This window comes from Budorcas taxicolor, chromosome 15 (assembly GCF_023091745.1).
Source record: "Budorcas taxicolor isolate Tak-1 chromosome 15, Takin1.1, whole genome shotgun sequence".
Classification (NCBI taxonomy): Eukaryota; Metazoa; Chordata; class Mammalia; order Artiodactyla; family Bovidae; genus Budorcas; species Budorcas taxicolor.
This window is the reverse complement of record NC_068924.1, coordinates 14,773,214-14,786,975: the sequence shown is the minus strand read 5'-3', so window position 1 is coordinate 14,786,975 and position 13,762 is coordinate 14,773,214. Positions and strand designations below refer to the sequence as shown.

At 38.4% G+C, this 13,762-nt stretch overlaps 1 protein-coding gene across 1 annotated transcript in view; it reads right to left on the bottom strand.

Annotated features, from left to right (window-relative positions):
• The window catches only part of SESN3 (sestrin 3), a 74,380-nt gene that overhangs the window by 21,964 nt on the left and 38,654 nt on the right, over window positions 1-13,762 (bottom strand). The window lies entirely within an intron of this gene.

Below are 13,762 nucleotides of genomic sequence, written 5' to 3'. Positions count from 1 at the left end.
TTCCCATCAGGAACGAAATTCCTCCTCTGTAGGCGTAAGGAAGAACAGGAAGAGTCAGAGGCAGGCTCTCAGGTTTTGAGACCCTTCTTACCAGGAGAAGAGATAGGAGGAACAGCCACTTGATTTTCTATAATAAAAGTAATGTTTGTGAAATAGAAGCCCTCCAAAGTCGTAAGATAAAAACAGGGACTCTGCTATGGTTTATGAATATTATAAAGACTGAGTGAGAAACTGAAGAACAGGGGAACAGATGTCTCCTGTTAACATTAAGCTTGCCCTTCTCCCCGCTCCCTTCTTCCCTATCTCTTTCTCCACAAGGTACCTGAATCTTTTTTGTTCCTTACAATCCAAGAGCCTACCAAACACAAAAAGGTATTTGAATTCCTTACTTCATTAGGAAGCAGTCAAGTATTCAACAATCTTTTGAGAACCGAACCAGATACTGTGGTAGCCTCAAGATACAGGGTGAGCAAGATGGACGTGGGCCCTGCCCCTCAGAAGTTTGGCACACAATCTCCAACCATTTTCAGGGTGCTACTGAGATAAATACATTAAATAATGATCATCTTGAACTGCTTCTGCTTTAGGAAGAACTAATCATCTAGGTTATATTTGTGAAGGGATGACAGAGATCTCAATCTGCTGGTGAAGTACATTCGAAGATTCCATGTCAAAAGAAACAATTTAGAATTTCTAATATTAGTATTTCTTGCCTGCATCAACCATGATCTGGGTTTACCTAGAAAAATAATTTAGAAGAAAATGACAGACTTCTTCCCCTTGCTAGTCTTAGTAAATTATAGGAAATGAAAATTTGAATACTCTCTATATAACACAGCCTAATGCACCAGTATGTGAAAAGCAATTTCCTTGACAACTGATCACTTCAAATAAACAAAGCAGTTAGAGGAACTGATTATAAGGACAGATCACAGGTTTGAGGGGAAAAATATCAATAGGGAGATAAGTGGAGTCTTTTATATATATTTATTTTAAAAAATACATGAAATTCAGAGAAAATATGGGGAGAGAAAAATAAACTAAAAGTGTACAAAGGGACTTTGGAGATAGAGAATGATATGATTTATTTTTAAAAATCATTACTTGATATATTTATCAACTGATTTATCTTTAAAGCTCTGAAATAGTTATTTTGCCTACAAAAATATTTTCTGGATTGGCCAAGGTTTAAATCTGAAATACATTTTCATCACAAGTGGAACTGCATACTACTATGCTTAAAGGAATACACCATCTGTTAATTTTAACCTGTTGATAAGCAACTGATAATGATTTCATTTGTGTCAACACTCATTTGTTCATTTATTCAGCCGATATTCACCAAGCATTCACAATGTGCTAAGTACAGCCAAAGAACTGATGCTGGTGAACTGTGGTGTTGGGTAAGACTCTTGAGATTCCCTTGGGCTCAAGGAGATCCAACCTAAAGGAAATCAGTCCTGAATATTCATTGGAAGGACTGATGCTGAAGCTGAAACTCCAATACTTTGGCCACCTGATGCAAAGAACTGACTCATTGGAAAAGATCCTGATGCTGGGAAAGATTGAAGGTGGGAGGAGAAGGGGACGACAGAGGATGAGGCGGTTGGATGGCATCACCGACTTGATGGACATGAGTTTGAGTAAGCTCTGGGAGTTGGCAACGGACAGGGAAACCTGGAGTGCTGCAGTCCATGGGGTTGCAAAGAGTTGGACACAACTGAGTAACTGATCTAAAGTACGACGGGGACACGAAAAAGTAGTAGGCTGGCAGAAACGCCTTAACTATACCAGAGTTTGTATATGCATATACAAAGCGGTATGGGAGCACATCATTTTATGAATTATCATTTACTTAGTCATTTGCTTCCCCAATGGCTCAGCAAATAAAGAATCTGCCTGTGATGCTGGAGACACAGGAAATGTGGGTTCCATACCTGGGTCACGAAGATCCCCTGGAGAAGGCAATGGCAACCCATTCTAGTATTCTTGCCTGGAATATCCTATGAACAGAGGAGCCTGGTGGGTTCCAGTCCATGGGGTCACAAGAGTTAGACACAACTTAGCCACTAAACCACCATGGTTTATGTTGGTGTATAGTTTATATTGGTGTATGTACAGTTTCATTATTGTAAATAGTGCTATGATGAATATCTTTGTATAAAGAGACTTGGGGGCATATTTTGTGGTATTTAAGATGGTTTCTTTAGAAAGATTCCCGGATGTGGATTTACTGGAGTTTAGGTTATAAATCTTTATAAAGTTCTTGTTGCATACTAGCAATATGCTCATGAAAAATGTTTTACCAATTTTATTTTCATCAGTTGAGAAAATGTTCACTTAACTCACTAACTTCAAAAGTGAAAAACAGCCTTCAAAAAATGTTTCTGAAACCTTTAATTGTATACACGGTAGTGGTGGTGACTTAGTCACTAAGCTATGTCTGACTCTTGCAACCCATGGACTGTGGCCTGCCAGGCCCCTCTCCCTTTGGGATTTCCCAGGCAAGAATACTGGCATGAGTTGCCATGCCCTCCTCTAGGGGATCTTCCCAATCCAGGGATGAACCCTCATCTCCTGCATTCGCAGGTGGATTCTTTACCACTGAGCCACCAGGGAAGCAATTGTATACATAGTTCAGATAAAAATTCCCTAAGCAGAGTTGTGGGTGAGATCTGTGTTTTTAAAAATACAATTCTTGGTGTGATACAGTCACTCCAGAGGGGGGAAATAAAAACAAACCCACACAAACAAAAATACCCCAAAGCAAACAAACCAACCAACCCCCAGCTAGGAAGCTACTGCAATAGCCAAGGGGAGAGATGATGTGGCCTCACCTAAGACAGCTATTTATACACTGAAAAGTCAGAGTTGCTCAGTTGTGTCTGACTCTTTGTGACCCTATGGACTACAGTCCATGGAATTCTCCAGGCCAGAATACTGGAGTGGGTAGCTGTTCCCTTCTCCAGGGGATCGTCCCAACTCAGGGATCAAATCCAGGTCACCCACATTGCAGGCAGATCCTTAACTGTCTGAGTCACCAGGGAAGCCCACTGAAGAGAAGGGAAAACTAACATCTTAAAATTATACCAACATGTAGACTTCTCCAGTTATAGTTTTAAAATGGTGTCACTATTGAAAGAATCAGCCTACTTCCTGCTTCTGTAAAAGAAGTATCTTTTCTGGTGAGGATACTACTAGCCTCTCAGTTAACTGCTTTGTTTATTTATATGAAGGTGGAAAAGTTCTTTCAATGATTAAGGCAGTTTATAAATTCTCCTTAAAATTCATTTTACTGAACGTTTATTCCCCACCTACTTTCTATCTCTGTATGTTTTTAAAGTTGATAAAATAAAACACAAAAGAAGTAGGATAGTACTGTTGACTTAAAAAACAGTCACGACCTAAAAGTTGAGTGAGTGAGTGAAGTCTCTCAGTCGTGTCCAACTCTTTGTGACCCCATGGACTGTAGGAGCCTACCATGCTCCTCTGTCCATGGGATTTTCCAGGCCAGAGTACTGGAGTGGGTTGCCACTTCCTTCTCCAGAGGATCTTCCTGACCCGGGTTTGATCCCTGGGTGGGGAAGATCCCTTGGAGGAGGGTATGGCAATCCACTCCAGTATTGCTGCCTGGAAAATCCCATGGATGGAGGAGCCTGGCAGCCTACAGTCCATGGGATCCAAAGAGTCAGACGTGACTGAGTGATTTTACTTTGTAGCTCAGTTGGTAAAAAGTTGAGAGTTATGTTTTATTTGATGGAAATTTTTAGGACTTAAGCCCAGGAGGCAGCATCTCAAGTAACCCTGAGAGAACTGCTCCAAGAGGGGAGAGGAAGGAGTCAGGTTATATAGAAGTTTGCAACAAAGGGCAGGTCTGAACATCAAAAATATTTTTGTGAATTAAAGAAAACCAGATACCTCACGTCAAGGAATTTAGCGTTTTTCTACACATGGGAAGATGCAAGAGCCTGGGCTCACTGACATCATTCCTCTCATATGCATCTCAGCTCTCTGGGCCAGTATCCTGCATTTTTTTATATCCTGAGCTTCTGTGCTCACCACAGGGAGTGGCTGCAGCCATGGCTGCCAGATCACTTCAGCTTCCTGGGTGCCCTCAGGGCTCAGAAATTCACATTTGGAGAGATGAAATCACTGATGACCCTGACATCCTTTTTTACTGATATGGCAGGAAATACTCCATTTTCTCAATACCATATCCAAAAGATTCCATTTACAACCATAAGCTGGAGTTCTGGTCTCCGGTAATACTTTGTAAAACCTTTCCTCATCTTTCATTTCAAATCCAAAATGCCCAAGAACTGGGTTCCTACTTCACTTATGCTCCGATTAACTTTCCTGAAGTCTCTAGACCTGGGTTGCCTTATATAGTAGCCATCAGCCACATGTGACTACATTTAAATTTATTAAAATTAAATATAATTCAAAGTCCAGTTGCTCAATCACACTGGTCACATTTCAAGTGCCCAACAAACACCTGTGGCTCTGACTCTGACTGCACAGCCTGCAGAGATATCGCCATTGGACAAGGCTCCACCATCACAGACATGCTACTCAAGACTACATCTGATTTTTGTGAAATCACATCTTCAGGCATCTTAATGCCTTTTGAAATGTTAAATGACTCCTCTACAAGTTACTGGTTTGATGGTCACACCTACTCAATCCCATAACCAAGCATTTTAATCTAATTGCAGAAATGCTCTCAACCATATTCAGAGTGAATTCAGACAGAAGCAATTCGGGAAAAGAAAAAAAAAAAATCAGCCAGTTCTAAGAATCTTTTGTCTCAATGTCTTCACACAGTACAGTTTGCAAAAAAGTTATCAAGGACTTTGTCTTTTCCCCTTTTAAAACTTACGGTAAAAAATATATAACTTGAGCTCTACCCACCTAACAAGTTATAGTAATTACTGTACAGTACATTACTGTTAACTATAAGCACAACGTTGTATAACAGATGTCTAGGACTTTGTCATCTAGCATAACTGAAACTTCACACCCACTGAAGGGCAGCTCTTCACATTCTTCAGATCCCAGCTGATATGCTACCTCTGTGATCTCCAGCCTTCTTGCCTCTGTGCAAAACTCAGATCTGCCTTTTGCTAGGCAACTCTCCCCTAGTTTGGCTTTTCTGGCTCTGAAGCCAGGAAACCTCCAATTTCTTTCACCACTTGTACCCTCTTCCTAGACATTCCCTGCATCTCCTTCATCAGCATTCATTCTCTCAAGTGAGTGTTCTGACCCAAGGCTTCCATCTTCCTGATACAAACAAAACTGCTGGACTATGTGAGCCTCACCATACTGGTGGGAGGAGGGTGGAGCGGGTAAAGGAGAGAGAAGGGTATGTGCATGAAAACCAAGCAGGCCCTGTAACAGACTCCTGCACCTTTGCTAAAGACCTCGAGTTAGCACTGCTCTGCCCTTCCATCGGACCTGGGCCATTTTGAACTGCCTGTGACATGCTGGAACCTTAAAATTAACATGTTTAAAACCAGTCTCCTACCGTAAACCAGCTGGTCCTTACTTTCCTCTTGAAGTTATTAAATCACCACACAATACCAGTAACCCTGGCTCTGATTTACAGAGTTATCCTGGACCCTTTATCTTAGGAATCTGCATTTAGTTAGTCACTAAATCTGATAATTGCCTTTTCCCAACAGTATCATTCAGCTCTCCTTTCCCCAGGTCCGTCTCAACTGTAAGAGTGTTTCTCATGCTAAGAAATATTTCGCCCTCACAACTGAGCGTCATGTCAATTCTGCTGCTAAGTCACTTCAGTAGTGTCCGACTCTGTGCAACCCCATAGACGGCAGCCCACCAGGCTCCCCATCCCTGGGATTCTCTGGGCAAGAACAGTGGAGTGGGTAGCCATTTCCTTCTCCAATGCATGAAAGTTTTTTTTTTTTTGCATGAAAGTTTAAAAGTGAAAATGAAGTCACTCAGTCATGTCCAACTCTTAGCGACCCCATGGACTGCAGCCTACCAGGCTCCTCCATCCATGGGATTTTCCAGGCAAGAGTACTAGAGTGGGGTGCCATTGTCTTCTCCAGTTATAAAATAATAACTCATACTTTTTATATATCAGTGTCATGTGTCCTAAGAGATTATTTTACAAAGGTTATGATCTCAAGAGACCTACAAAAGGTTATGATCTCAAGAGTGCTACAAAAATGTATCTTTTTTCAGATGTTATTATAGCTGAAAGAAGTTATGCTTGAAATTCATCAGCTGAAATTATGCCTATTAAGTAATTATCTACTAGAAAACAAAACACCAAAAGCATTAAGATGAATTATATTTTAAAAATTGCTTATTCTGACACTTTTCACTTTATTCTGACACTAGATCACTTTATATAAATTAATCCCACTAGAAAATTAAGATATGTGAAAGTTACAAATTCTTAAAATTATGAGTCTTTAGAGGTAATTAGCCAGAGAAGGCAATGGCACCCCACTCCAGTATTCTTGCCTGGAAAATCCCATGGATGGAGGAGCCTGGTAGGCTGCAGTCCATGGGGTCACTAAGAGTTGGACATGACTGAGCGACTTCACTTTCACGTTTCACTTTCATGCACTGGAGAAGGAAATGGCTACCTACTCCAGTGTTCTTGCCTGGAGAATCCCAGGGACAGGGGAGCCTGGTGGGCCGCCATCTATGGGGTCGCACAGAGTTGAACACAACTGAAGCGACTTAGCAGCAGCAGCAGCAGAGGTAATCAGCAAATTACTTGCCCCTAAGAGGCTAAATGTTAAAGAGAACTAATTGCTGCATTTTAAGCTACTAAGTATCTTTAAAATAAATTATTCAATTTAATTTTTACATTTTTCTTCTTGAGTTTATTTCATTAAAAAATGGAAAAGCAAAAAAAAAAAAAAACCCCACAAATTCTATCCATTAAAATGTAAAAGAAAAACATACAAATTCTATCCATTAAAATATAAAAGAAAAACATAAAAAATTCTATCCATTCTTGAATTTATATCTATAGGAGAGATATAATCTCTATAGGAGAGAATATTACTGAGAGTAATGTGTGTAATTAACTTTACATACAGACACTTGAAGAGGTTAAAAAATGTGTTTAACATATAAATAATTCTGGCAAAGCAGAAATTTTTGATTCCACTGAACATACTAATCCCTCAATTTTTGAAGATTTTTAAGGGCATCCTTAGAAGATAATTTAATAGCTTCAAAAAAAATTTAACACACTGCAATGACAAAATATCTTAAATATAAAAAGCACGCTCAAACAAACATTTTAAGTGTGACTGTAAGAAAAGTAACTGAAATTATCAATACAAACAGTAAATTACAGTTGCTGACTCTCCTCTCCTTTCTAGATATTCCATTTTGGCAGAAACCACTGCAAAAAGGACAGAGATGGGCAGGTGGCTCAATGCTTTGAAATAATACTGATGTCATCTTATTTCTTGGCAGACAATTACAGGCAATTACATCAAATATAGAAATTGATGACATTACACATTTCAGAAGGAATGGACAAATGGAAAGGAACACAGAGATGTTCTAAAAACTCTCTATCCCTAAATAAGAAAAGCATGGGTTTTAAATTAGATTGTCATAGATGTGTAATTTTATAGTAAACTCATATTTAAATGTCTGCCATTCCCTGAATATACATTATTTTCCACTATTCCAAAATGGCCTAAAAGATTATAAAATTATTAGTTCTCTTACTCTAGATTACAATATGAATCGACCATCAAAACAATTAAAATATGTATTATAATAAGTAACTGAGACCTAAGGTCATTTAGTGATAGATTGGGAAGTAGAAAATTGTAATACCATCAGAGGCAAGAATCTTGCAAATTACACAACATCTCCTCTAGTCCTTGGAGCTTGAGTGGTATAGGGACCCCAGGAGCATCAGGAGCCCAGCCCTGAACACAGGGTGTGGCAAATATTCGCTGAGGATCCAAAGAGCACTGAAAATTACCCTTCGTAAGTGGGGAATCCTGTCGCCTTCTAAAGGTCTGAGACTTTGGTTCCCCTTTTTAACTGAGCTCTTAAAACCAAAGCAACCAAGCCCTTTCTGCAAGAGCTCTACTGCTGGGTATGATCATTTGAGGAACACTGCAAAAAAGATCTTGTAACTAAAGGCATGAATTTCAGCTTTCTTCAACAACACATACTAATTGACTTTTAACTTCCAATCTCAAAACATTTCCACTAAAAGGAGTGCATTTGTCAGCTTCTCTACCTCCTTCTTCCCCCTAGTAAACTGTCAGGAGCGAGTGGACTGGGACAGTACCTTGTTCATTTTGGAGTACATCAACTTTAGTATGGAGTATGGTGTCAGGTAAACTTGAGATTTACATTAAGGCCACATTAGCTACTCCTTTAAACACTACATCTAAAATCAAGTTCAAGTCCAGTGCCATCCAGAGGTAAGCAGCCAAGAGCGCACTTTCCCACTTTCCATGTAATACACCTCTAAGTAGCATAAATCAAGTTAGATTCACTTGTAAACGAAAACTTGGGAATTCTAACATGGCAGATCTTTTCTGTGTTGTGCAGAATTTAGACATTTGAACCAGTATTTCCTGAGGCGCTGTCCTCCCTTTTTGATGTCTATTGAAATACTACCTACTCTTCCTTTAAGACCCAGCTCAAACACCAGCTCCTTTGATCTTCCTCCACTCACACCAACTCCCAAGTTCTTCTTGGAAATTAAAATGATTCTCCTTAAGGTGCACAATTCTATTTAGTTTTTCTCTCTCTTAGAGCTATTGAAGTATACATTATCTTATCACTTTCTTCAGACCATAAATACCTTAAACAGCAAGATCAATTTCTAACAGTATCTGTACAGCAACATGAAAATAGTAGACTCATGCATATGATGAGTTGAACTGAGGAGACAGAAGTCTGGTACATGCTCTTGCATCCCTTTTCCTTCCTTCAATGGGGAAGAGTATCCTGTGGACTTTAGGCAGTCCTCTGTACTCTTATTGAGTCATACCAACAAATTAATAACCACAGTCCTAGACATCAATCTACGGCCTTCCTTGTATCATCTGGGTTCCCTATGTGACAAATATTCCCTTTTCTCTATTTATCATCTAGTGTTATTAAAACAAGCAGTATGTGTAATTTCCTGTACTTTGTGCTACCTTCTGAAAAATCAGTAATGATACTTCATGCCTTGACACTGATCTTGAGCAACAAAGGCTCCTATATCATCTTTTAAGTGTTAAAACACTTTCTTTAGAAATGCAGAATGACAAAATATACTTGTTGAATATATTAAAACTTTGGGCTAAGTACCCCGAAAATGAGATTTCTCTCAGGTACAGAAACCTCTGCACTTGAGACAAAGTCCATAATAACTACTTAACTCAATGCTTCCCTAATAACATATAGATAATATACTTTTCTACCACTAATTATAAAATTGCTCCCCAGCTCCCCATGAAGTATTAAGAACTGCTTTACATTTATACAATTTTTAATGTTGTCTATTGTATAGTAGTAAAAACTTGGCTTTAATTTTAGAAAGTTTTACAGATTAAAATTATGTCCCAATTAGAAAAAAGAAATTAAAAAATGGGAACTTTGAAATTAAGACTCCTATTAGAAACAATCACAGTTACAGAGTCCCTTGGACAGTAAAGAGATCAAACTAGTCCATCCTAAAGGAAATCAACCCTGAATATTCATTGGAAGGACTGATGCTGAAGTTGCAATACTTTGACTACCTAATGCAAAGAGCCAACTCATTGGAAAAGACCCTGATGCTGGGAAAGATTGAGGGCAACAGATTGAGAAGGGGGCAACAGAGAATGAGATGGTTGGATGGCATCACTGACTCAGTTCAGTTCAGTTCAGTGGCTCAGTCGTGTCCGACTCTTCATGACCCCATGAATTGCAGCACGCCAGGCCTCCCTGTCCATCACCAACTCCTGGAGTTCACTCAAACTCACATCGATCGAGTCAGTGATGCCATCCAGCCATCTCATCCTCAGTCATCCCCTTCTCCTCCTGCCCTCATTCCCTCCCTGCATCAGAGTCTTTTCCAATGAGTCAACTCTTCGCATGAGGTGGCCAAAGTACTGGAGCTTCAGCTTTAGCATCCTTCCTTCCAAAGAAATCCCAGGACTGATCTCCTTCAGAATGGACTGGTTGGATCTCCTTGCAGTCCAAAGGACTCTCAAGAGTCTTCTCCAACACCACAGTTCAAAAGCATCAATTCTTCAGCACTCAGCCTTCTTCACAGTTCAACTCTCACATCCATACATGACCACAGGAAAAACCATAGCCTTGACTAGACGGACCTTAGTCGGCAAAGTAATGTCTCTGCTTTTGAATATACTATCTAGGTTGGTCATAACTTTTCTTCCAAGGAATAAGCGTCTTTTAATTTCATGGCTGTAGTCACCATCTACAGTGATTTTGGAGCCCAAAAAATAAAGTCTGACACTGTTTCTACTGTTTCCCCATCTATTTCCCATGAAGTGATGGGACCAGATGGCATCCATGATCTTCGTTTTCTGAATGTTGAGCTTTAAGCCAACTTTTTCACTCTCCTCTTTCACTTTCATCAAGAGGCTTTTTAGCTCCTCTTCACTTTCTGACATAAGGGTGGTGTCATCTGCATATCTGAGGTTATTGATATTTCTCCAGGCAATCTTGATTCCAGCTTGTGTTTCATCCAGTCCAGCATTTCTCATGATGTACTCTGCATAGAAGTTAAATAAGCAGGGTGACAATATCCAGCCTTCATGTACTCCTTTTCCTATTTGGAACCAGTCTGTTGTTCCATGTCCAGTTCTAACTGTTGCTTCCTGACCTGCATACAGATTTCTCAAGAGGCAGGTCAAGTGGTCTGGTATTCCCATCTCTTTCAGAATTTTCCACAGTTTGCTGTGATCCACACAGTCAAAGGCTTTGGCATAGTCAATAAAGCAGAAATAGATGTTTTTCTGGAACTCTCTTGCTTTTTCCATGATCCAGCGGATGTTGGCAATTTGATCTCTGGTTCCTCTGCCTTTTTAAAACCAGCTTGAACATCAGGGAGTTCATGGTTCATGTATTGCTGAAGCCTGGCTTGGAGAATTTTGAGCATTACTTTACTAGCATGTGAGATGACTGCAATTGTTCGGTAGTTTGAGCATTCTTTTGCATTGTTCTTCTTTGGAACTGGAATGAAAACGGACCTTTTCCAGTCCTGTGGCCACTGCTGAGTTTTCCAAATTTGCTGGCATATTGAGTGTAGCACTTTCACAGCATCATTTGAGCAAACGCTGGGAGATGGTGAAGGACAGGGAAGCCTGGTGTGCTGCAGTCTCTGGGACCATGGAAAGAGTTGGATACGACTGAACAATAGTACAGAACATTCTAATATTACTCAGTATATGGCTGATAGTCTTTAGAGAAATAAAAAGAAATATGCTGTGAATGTATGAAAGAAAAGTAAGGCTTTAAGTCAAACCTCTGTACTTAGCATCTACTACCCAGGTTGTAACAAAATCAAAAAGTCTTCTAAGTTATTCTAATGAAACAGAATGATATGATAGTTTCCAGTTTTTTCAAAACACAATGATTAACAAAATAAAGGTCACTTGCTCAGCTTAGAGAAATCGTGAAAAAACATTAAAGCTGTGTTTTAATGTATACAGGTAAACTTAAAACACGTTGTAATCAAAATTAAAACATGACTTATTATGCTCATGTAAATAGATGGTTCACAAACTTTTTGATATTAGAAACTCTTTATATTCCTAAAAATTATTGATCCCAAAAGCTTTTATTAATGTGATTTTTTTTTCTTGTTTTGTTTTAGTTGCTAAGTTGTGTCTGACTTTTTTGCAGCCCCATCGACTGTAGCCTGTCAGGCTGCTCTGTCCATGGGATTTCCTAGGCAAGAATACTGGAGGTGGGTTGCCATTTCTTTCTCCAGGGGATCTTCCTGACCCAGGGATCAAACCTGTGTTTCTTGCATTAGCAGGTATATTCTTTACCACTGAGCCATCAGGGAAGCCCAATGTGAGTGATATCTATCAATAATTATTAATTAGAAATTAAATCAAAGAAAAATGTAAATATTTAATTCATTTAAAAACACAAATAGAATAAACCCATTACATAATAACAGAAATGAATTTTCTGAAACTGTAATTTCCAAATCAAAACAAAAATTTTACTGAGAAGAGTAACATAATTAAACATTTGTGCAAATATCTGGCCTAATTAAAGACAATTGGATTCTTACATCTAATTCTGCATTTAATCTGTTTCTATATGTTTTATAACATGAAGACTCAGCCTCACAAAAGTATTTTAATAACCTTTTAAGATAATTTTGGATATTCTATGATACTACATTAAGACTTGACAAATGGTAGCTTTTAAATTTGTTGGAATGTGGAATCAGAAACAACATCAATAATAGCCTTACTTTGTTACATTTAAAATCCATTGGTTTATCTTATACTTTGACGAGATTGATTACTCATGAGTGATTTTGTATTATTAACTATTAGCCATTTAGAAAATATTGGATCAGGGAGGTGGGAGGGGGATTCAGGACGGAGAACACATGTACACCTGTGTCAGATTCATGTCAATGTATGGCAAAACAACTACAATATTGTAAAGTAATTAGCCTCCAATTAAAATAAATAAATTTATATTTTTAAAAAAGGAAAATATTGGATCACTGAGTTTTGCAGGCTTTCCAAATGTTCATACATTGAATATATTATTTACAATAAAATATGTTAATGTCACCACTGTTAATATCAGAAAAATCTTTCAGCTTTGGGAAATGGACAAGCTCACGGTAGAGGATACCAGTTTTCCAAAATTGTTTTCTCCTCAAAGTCCAGATTTTATTTTGGCAGTAAATACTATTGGTTGTTTTCCTGGAAGTGATGGATTCACTGTTTATTTTTGTAGAAATGTCTGCCAAATACCCATCTGAATAACCATAACTATCAGTCAGCCATTTTTTCATATAAAGTAATGTTCAATAAAAAGAGACTAGTTTGGCTCACAACTCAGTCACACAGCTGCGTTTTCTCAAGACAACCACCATACTTTGGCATGAAGAAGAGCTTTATGTATATACTCCCCATTTTGAAAATGATTAAGCATTTCATGGTCAAGATTTAATAAAATGCCTAATTTTTACTGTTTTATCAAGGATATTCTTCAGTGAAACCATTTTTTTTTTTTACTGTGACTACAGAGCAGTGAAGAAAATAATGACTACTATGTCAGTAGAATGCCACTGCTTTGTTTTGTGCTAAACATTTAGCCAAAGTTACACAGCCACACTTTGGGACGCACTGACTAAAATGAATGTTTCCAATATACTCTGCCTCTCTTCCTTCTAATTATGTATCCTTCTGAAACTGTTTCAGTTGCAAAAACATTGCTACAATTAACTTTCATATGAAGACAAGGTATGAAGGAATCATTATGAACAGTTATTACTTTTTTTACTTTTCTCAATACTGCCATGGCCCTGGAACTTCTATGGAAGTGTTCATTTCTTTATTTGTAAAATAAACTTAATTATAAAACAATTAAGCATGCATGATCAAGAAGACCCTGTAAAAGCAACGTAGGAGGGGTGCTAGCCTTACCGTATAGTAAAACATAATAGTTCTATATTTAAAGGAGCTGTATTAGCAGAAAGTATAGAGGAACTAAAAAGTCTCTTGATGAAAGTTAAAGAGGAGAGTGAAAAAGTTGGCTTAAAGCTCAA